This window comes from Cygnus atratus, chromosome 2, assembly GCF_013377495.2.
Source record: "Cygnus atratus isolate AKBS03 ecotype Queensland, Australia chromosome 2, CAtr_DNAZoo_HiC_assembly, whole genome shotgun sequence".
Lineage (NCBI taxonomy): Eukaryota > Metazoa > Chordata > Aves > Anseriformes > Anatidae > Cygnus > Cygnus atratus.
The window spans coordinates 37,887,526-37,896,220 of NC_066363.1; positions in this window are offsets into that span (position 1 = coordinate 37,887,526).

Genomic DNA, 8,695 nt, shown 5'->3' on the forward strand with positions numbered 1-8,695 from the left:
CTGCTCTGGTCCCTACCACCTTAACAGCAATAGGAGACACAGGGCTCCAAGCAGGGAGACGTTGCAGGGTTGTACTGGGTACCTTCATGCCAGGACATTCGCACCCTTTGGGGAACCTCTCAGGGAGTCCAGAAGCGTGGTTTTGTCACACTCATTTTTACCCAGTGCTGACTGCTTCCAAACCTGCTGCTTCCATCCTGGTGACTGTCTGCTCTTCTGATGGCAGGTGCTGACCTGGCTGGGGATTCATCAGGGCCGCCACCTCCCCACAGAGCAGATTCAAGGAAGGGTGAAAAAGTCACAGCAATGACGGCCTGCGGCTCCGAGGAGCTGCTGCTGAACCACAGGGCCCAGCGGCTGTGGCACTAGCACCTGGAGGATGGATTGTTTTGCAAGGTCTGGGCTGGAAAAGGGGCTGGGGACTGCCAGGGAAAGCACATCTGAAAATGTGGGAACCCTGCAGCATTAGGGAGAAAGGGGTCGTGGAGAAATGCACTTGAAAAACCTGGTCTTTTCAGACACCCTTCGGTGCCACTGTTAACGAGATCTCTGTCTGCAGGATGTATCAGAAGGCTGGTAACATCTAATTAGTCTGGAAGGAAAAGTAATAATTTCTGAATAATCAGTGTGGACAAAAAGTAACTGATGGTTGGAAATGCAGAGAACAAGATCAACAACAACAACAACAATGAACAGTGATTCCGTAGAGGATATAGCAAAAGAAACAGGAAGGGGTGAGGGCTATTCTGATGGTCCATCTGCGGTGTGATATGGCAAGTTCAGATCTCACTTTTACAGCATGGACTTAACTATTTCTTTAGGGAAAGACAGACCCTAAATGGAATTTTATCGAATTCTAAGTCTTCCATGCCAGAATCGACACCTAGGTATAGGCCTAGGAACTATCTATTGTCAAAGTTAGACAGCAGCTTTGGCCTGGGTCATTTCTGGTTGTTTCAGACTGAGCATGGAGAAAAAATGAATACTTCTGCGGTAATTGGTTCTGCTACTGTACTTATCCCCAATTTTCTGAGCTGTCAAGCCTCATTTCTTCTGTTATGCAGATTGACAGTCCTCTCAATAGTCACTCTCATTATGGGTTGAAGGACACCATGGCCTAGTTTTCCAGGGGAAGCACTGAACGAGAGAAGCGCACCCTGCACTTAGTGAGTCCGCGGTGCTCAGTAGCGCTGCTAATGATGCTGGGCTCCTCCTCACACGCTGGCAATTTGCTAGACAGGACAATTGGCAGAGCTGTAATTCATCAGCCACGGGCTTGGGTGTAATAGAGTGTGGCAAGGCGGCAAGTGTCCCAGCGCGAATGATTCAGGCCGAATGAAACTGGGGGATTTCAAAGGTCCAGTTGCTGTTTTCATGTGTTTCGACGCAGCCACATGGAATAATAATTCATGCAGGATTACAAAGGGAGAGGATGGGTTGCTGAAGAGAGAGGAGGAACTTCCACTAAATGGTGTTGTGGAAGGCTGTGTTTTCTCTGGGCTCGTCAGTGCTCGTCTGAAATAATATCCTTCATAGAACTCTATTAATTCATTACCAATCTGATATGAAAAAGGTTATGTTTCCACCAAGCCTTTTATCCTTTAATTAGATTTTTCTGTTATTGATGCTCCCATAATAAAGGTTATGTTTGAATAGAATTTATACACTTACGTGACATTTAAAGCTGCACAGGAACACTGTGAAGTCATTGCATGCAAAATGCTATTAACTGCATGTCAGCATCCAATAAACTCTCCACACTTTTAATCCTTTTTTAAGATCTTGAAGCATATCTGATGTTGTGACATTTTATGGCATTTAAATGTCTCAGCAGTTGGACTTTGTTCTCCTTTTCATGCGTACAGCTCTTCTGATGCTGCAAGAGATCTAACATTGCAGAAGAAGCAGAGAAGATAACAAAATGGGCCGAATTGCCAACTATTTGTCATGTAATTGTTGTAACCAGCTGAACTGTAAATGTGAGATGAAGGCTCAGCCTTTTCCAGTGGATCGTAGCGGGCTGAGGCTATCTGGGACTGAAAGGACACGCACGCCTAAAACAAATTCAAATTCAGCTGGAAATTTTAAAGGGAAGGAAAATGAAACTCTGGTCTGGTGTTGTAGACGAATTACCACATACGGGTTGATCCATTATGAAACTCCCCTCAGAAGCTTCAAACTGCTGACTAGTTTCAGACACAACATCAGGGCTTTGCAAAATGAAACCTGACACAAGTGAAAATAGCTTAAGTGACCGAGAAATGGAGCATGCTTATTTCATTAACCATTTCCCCTGCAGCGTTTCAAATACAAATGTAACAGCAATGGGCAGAAAGGCAAGCATCCAAACCAACCCCAAGGCAGCAGCTGGGCAGGAGGGTGGCCAGCCCTTCCCTTCTGATAACCCACATGGGAACAGGAGCTCTGCAAGCTGTTACTCGCTCATGTACTCCACAGTAGGTGTGAAAGCACTCCCCACCGGCACAATATTCATTAGCAGCTGACATTATGTGTAGCCTGGCTTCCACCAGGCCTTTCACACTCTCAGGTAAGGTTTGTGACCAACTCTGGCTGTGTTTGTCCTCTGCCCCAGGTTCACTACACAGATCAACAGCGAGGACTCATCAGGTGAGGGCTGATAACAGATGCATGATAACTGCAGAAGAACGGCAGCGATGGTTTTCTTCATTCCTTGTGTGCTTGCTTTGGGCTTGCTCTGCAAAGGGGGATGCCAAAGCCCAGCACTGATTAAGGGGAAGGATGTTGAGTCTTGCTGGAGTATTAGGATGAGAGGGCTGCATAACAGGAGCATCTAATATATGAATCTATGTAACAGCGTAACAGCATCATACAGCTATGAGCAGACCTTGTGCACACACCTTGTACGTGTCAGGTGCATCAGAGGCATTACGAAGTGAAATGTTGAGGTCCCTTCCAACCCAAGCCATTCTATGATTCATCTATGATCCTGTGAAATCCTGTATGGGCTGGCTCTTCATAGTTTCAGGGTCTAAGTTGTCTAACTGCAGAACCAGCTGTGTCTAGAGACCCGAATCAAATACTCGTAGCAGAAGAGGATTTACTGCTCCTTCTTTTACTGAGACAGGAAAACTCTCTCTGAAATCAAAGAGCCTTGTCTTGCAAAAAATGCTCAAGACCCATCTAAGAAATACAGTTTCATCTTTTTCCAAGAAGCACAAAACTTGCCAGATTTTAAGGGAGACAAAGCCAGCCTCTCTCAATCATTTTTGCTTGGATTGAAAGTTGCCTGAAGCCATGGATCGTATGAAAAACTCGATTCATGTGAAATACCAGGATTATTTCAGAAAGAAAGTGAAGGTGTTGTCTAAGGGCACAGTTAACACAATGACACATACTCGAAAGAGCCTGACACAAAAAGTCCCAGTTCTTCACACCCCAAGCTGAGGGAGGTCATTTTCCACAGCTTGGAGACATGAGTATGAATCTGGTCGTGCACATACATGGGCCATTAATTTTAGAAGTGACAATTTGCATGAAAAACAAGTCCTTTGTAGGATCGGAGGCAATCCAGGGCCACTGGGGCTACTGTTTTCACTGAGAGTGGGAAAGGAAGGGGATTTCTATATGGGGAGGTCTCTATTCTTCTACCAGTCGAAAGTCGAGCATGCCTACAGTGAAATTAGCCTCCAAATTGTTTCCGTGAGGAAGCAAACTGCAAGGAGAGGAAGAGTGTTTTGGTGCTCTGTAATCCAGAACAGAAATGAGATCTCAGCAGTGTTCAGAGACTGAGCTGGCTGACCACGATGGACCTGGCCAGGAATATTTTGAGAGAGAAATATATTTTTGTAAACCTCAAACCATGCTGCTTTCTTGACCCCAGCTGAACACATAACTATGTGTCTGTGGGATTGAGGATAGGTGTGTTGGTGTCCTGGGATCTGGAAGGAAAGCTCCGTATGCTTTATATATACGTATGCTTTATGTATAACGTTAACTTTGGCTGCACCACTAACTATTTCTGGCTACCTTGTGGCAGAAGACCTTGCTCTCCTAAGCCATGTATTTTCTCTCTGATGGTACTTCAACACAGCTAAAATACTGCCACTCTGACAAATCTTGTGCACTACATAGACAGGGCTCAACTCCAGGTGAGCAAAAGCTGGACCAGATGGATATCATCACTGCTGATGGGAATGGATATACATGGACCAAAATTCTCAAAGCAGAACTGCACCACTTAAAATTAAGGCTAGCTGGGCTACGCTTATGGGATCCCACCTTTGAAACTGTCAGTCGTGATGCAAATAACCATCGGATGTCTCCCCTGGGGTATATTACTCACATAAAACACTCTGATTTTAGTCACCAACAGCTTTTTATAGTCTGATTTTTACACACGTTTTTTTGTAAATATTAGTCTGTGGTCCAGGTTGAGGTTTTTTCCTAACTTTATCATCTCTGTTGCTCTGCCTGCCTCTATTTATAACACTCTTGCCGTCTTTCCTGAAAGTTGCTGTGCAGCTAAATTTATGACCTCAGCAGATACTGTTTATTCTGTACCTCTCCAGAAAACCAAAGGAAACATCGCAGACCAGTCTTCTTGGCTTGAAGGATGTCACTGTGCAGGCATAAGTTGGTCTCAGATCCACTTTACTGAAAATTTCTGGTAAATACCCTTTCAACACATGAAAAAAGGTATTCAGAGATTTATATGGAAACACTTGAGATAATTTAGTCTGCCTAAGACCAGTTATAAACACCAGTTCACCTAATGTCTTCTGCCTACAGATTCTTTACCTGTCTTTAAAGCCACATCCCCTCCTTCCTAGGAGATATAAAATTATGAAAATTAAAAAATAAACCATTTTTGTAGATTATGTTGTTCAAAGGCTAATTTTTCTCTTGGTAAAATTCAGACTTTACTTCTACTTTGAGTTTATCTGGCTTGAGCGTTCACTCATTTGCCAGATAAGATATCTCACTGTAATCAGAAAGCTTTCATGTGGTCTAATCACGCTGAAACATAAATTACATTATGCATCAAATTGAAGTATCTCCCTGAAGTGCCCTGTCAAGACCTCAAGTCATTCTTTTGCCTTCCTTGCTAATTCCTTTTGATCTCCCAACATAAATTCTGGTGCTGACGCTATGAAAACGCATGTAGTATTCCAGGGATGACACAGACATGACTCCTGCTGGTGGTGCATCACATGGGCTCCCACTGCTAGTCACCCATCTCTTCTCTCCCAAATATATGTTCAACGTTGTCTTGTAGTCAAGTGATGCAGATCCATCTGTACAAATCACTTCATTTTTATTTATATTTCAGTTATTTGTGTCCTCTGTAAATTTTATCTTTAATTATATTTTTCTTTAGAACAGTATAAAGAAATCAAAAGCAATGATCAGGCCTATATGGCACTCCATTAGAAACTCTTCTTCAGGATGGTGTCTTTGTGTTCACAGTTATCTATGTATTCATATAATTCAACTAATTTTAGGTGGTGTTAATTATTTTAAATTGAAGATATCATGCCTAACAGAATATATGTACTAAATTATCAAATTATAATCTCACCAAATAAGAGGTTAAGCTTACTTGAACTATGGTTTAGTAAAATATTTTCATTGACATTTTTTGTCATCAACCTTTCATTTCTCTCCCTTTCTCCCTTCCCTTAGTTTCAAGCAGTGTAAAGCATTTATTATGATTTGTTTTCCAGGAATGCATCAACAGAGGCATGGCCAGCAGGGCAAGGGAGGTGATTGTCTCCTTATGCTCTGCTCTCATGAAGCCCCACCTGGAGTGCTGCATCCAGGTCAGGGGCCCCCAGCACAAGACGTGGACCTGTTTAAGCAGGTCCAGAGGAGGGCCATAAAGATGATCAGAGGGCTGGAGCACCTCTCCTATGACAAAAGGCTGAGAGAGCTGGGGATGTTCAGCCTGAGAAAGAGAAGGCCCCGGGGAGACCTCGCTGCAGCCTTCCAATACTTAAAGGGGTCTTATAAAAAAGATAGAGAGCATCTTTTTACATGGGCAGATAGTACTAGGACAAAGAGGAATGGTTTTAAACTAAAAGAGGAAAGATTTAGATGAGATGTTAGGAGAAAATTCTTCACTCAGAGGGTGGTGAGGCACTGGCACAGGCTGCCCAGAGAAGCTGTGGATGCCCCGTCCCTGGGGGTGTTCAAGGCCACGCTGGATGGGGCTTTGAGCAAACTGGTCTGGTGGGAGGTGTCCCTGCTCATGGCAGGCAGGCAGGAACTGGATTATCTTTAAGATCCCTTCCAACCCAAGCCATTCTATGATTCATTCTATGATGTTATAATTATGCAGCCTCTGCCTTCACCCCTTCAGACTACAGCTGATTTCCTGGCTTTTCAGTCCCAGGAATTTTCTCAGTTTACCACACTTAACGAAGAACAAAATCAAAGGTTCAGAAAATTTCTGAACAGTTCTTTTCATATTCTTCTATCAAATGAGAAATCCAAATCCATATTTTTTTCATAAGGGTACCACTACTTTAGCTGTAAAAGTGGTTCACATAATGTCGTACAACTTTGAAACAAAGACAAAACATCTGAGAGACCTAGTAACAGCAGATACCATCTTCAGTGTGAAACATGGGTTTATGATCAGAAAACAAAGCACAGAAAAGGACTTAGTTTTTGTTCCTGAACATCATGTGACTGTTGATGCTCCTCAGCAGGAAATATGAAATGTAACATTGACTTGCTTTGGTGTCTACTGCAAACCCACAAAACATCATCCTCTGAGTCCTACAAGTCACAGACTTGACGAAGATCATCAATTTATACACTCTTTCTTCTTTCCTTTCCTTTCCTTTCCTTTCCTTTCCTTTCCTTTCCTTTCCTTTCCTTTCCTTTCCTTTCCTTTCCTTTCCTTTCCTTTCCTTTCCTTTCCTTTCCTTTCCTTTCCTTTCCTTTCCTTTCCTTTCCTTTCCTTTCCTTTCCTTTCCTTTCCTTTCCTTTCCTTTCCTTCCCTTCCCTTCCCTTCCCTTCCCTTCCCTTCCCTTCCCTTCCCTTCCCTTCCCTTCCCTTCCCTTCCCTTCCCTTCCCTTCCCTTCCCTTCCCTTCCCTTCCCTTCCCTTCCCTTCCCTTCCCTTCCCTTCCCTTCCCTTCCCTTCCCTTCCCTTCCCCTCCCTTCCCTTCCCCTCCCCTCCCTTCCCTTCCCTTCCCTTCCCTTCCCTTCCCTTCCCTTCCCTTCCCTTCCCTTCCCTTCCCTTCCCTTCCCTTCCCTTCCCTTCCCTTCCCTTCCCTTCCCTTCCCTTCCCTTCCCTTCCCTTCCCTTCCCTTCCCTTCCCTTCCCTTCCCTTCCCTTCCCTTCCCTTCCCTTCCCTTCCCTTCCCTTCCCTTCCCTTCCCTTCCCTTCCCTATTTCTACTCTAGAGAAGTTAGGAAAGCTTGAGCTTGCACAGTTCTAGGAACCCGATATAGGCTGGCATAGCCACCTAGTTGCCTCAGCTACTTACCTATAGAGCACCTCTTTACTTACTTTAAGCATGGGTCCATAGTACTGAAATACTCCATGTTGGAAGGACCAGAACAACCAATCCTATGTTGTATTCATTGCAAGTATCCATAAAAACAAAACAAACAAACAAACAACACAAGCAAACAAGTTTTTAAGCCCATTTTTCAGACCTTGAAACAGGTGTGAAAACAAATTTTCAAGAGTCAAAACTCAACAGCTACCAGTTCCTATTTAATAAGTGGCAGATCTCATTCAGACTAACTTGTATTATTTTTATTTATTTTTTTGCACCTTCCTTTCCAGCACTAAAGTATAGAGCCAGGCTCTTTATGATAATACTATTTTGATAATTAATCTAATTAAGTGGTGTCTGTAATTTTGCAGAGTAGAGCAAGCTATTCAAGATTGTCATCATTAGGTTAAAGAGCTGACAATTGATGGAGATAATTTTTTTCTAACAGGCTGTAACCTTTCACAAGCAACCCCCTCCCCCAGGGGAGTTCTTCAATTAAATCAACAACGCTTCCAGGGAGAACGAGGAACTTTGCTTTTTAAGAATCATATAAACACATCTTCAGCAGCTCCTCATCGCTTTGCTTGAGAAGGAAAGCAGCAGCTAGTTATTAATACCTGCTGTGCTCTGCTTTGACAAGCTTGCATTTAAAGAATAGCAACTGCTCTCTAGCTACAGTGCAGGTTGAGAGGTAGGGGTTTTGAAGGCATCAAGTGGGGTCTGGAGGAATGTTGGCAAAATAATACAGTATCTGGGTCAGGTAAATGATAGTACTTGGAGTGGTTCCTAGGGAGGCTGGGGAAATGAGTTTGAGACTGCTGGCGTATTCATTATCATTCAGGTACAAGAAGGCCTGACAAGAAGATAAATGTAATTTGAGGAAGAGGTGGGGAAAGATCATCATGATCACACTTGTCAACCTTAAAGCTTTGATAAGTGGGAAGTGGAGGGATATTTTTGTCTTTTTAACACTGTTCCCAAAGGCCAGTGTTTTGCGTGCAGAACATGCACTGGGCTCTGCAGGACCCAGGCAGAGCCCTGCCTATGGAGCAGTCAAGCCCACGGGCGTCCTCCCGGTGCTTTTGGTAGGCTCTGAAACATGCCTGTAAAAAGTTTCTGCAGCAGATGGTGAAAGCTTTTCTAGTGCTTAGTTTTGCTACAGATCTAAAAACAGGGCATGTAGCAGCTCACAGTGGCTTGATCTCA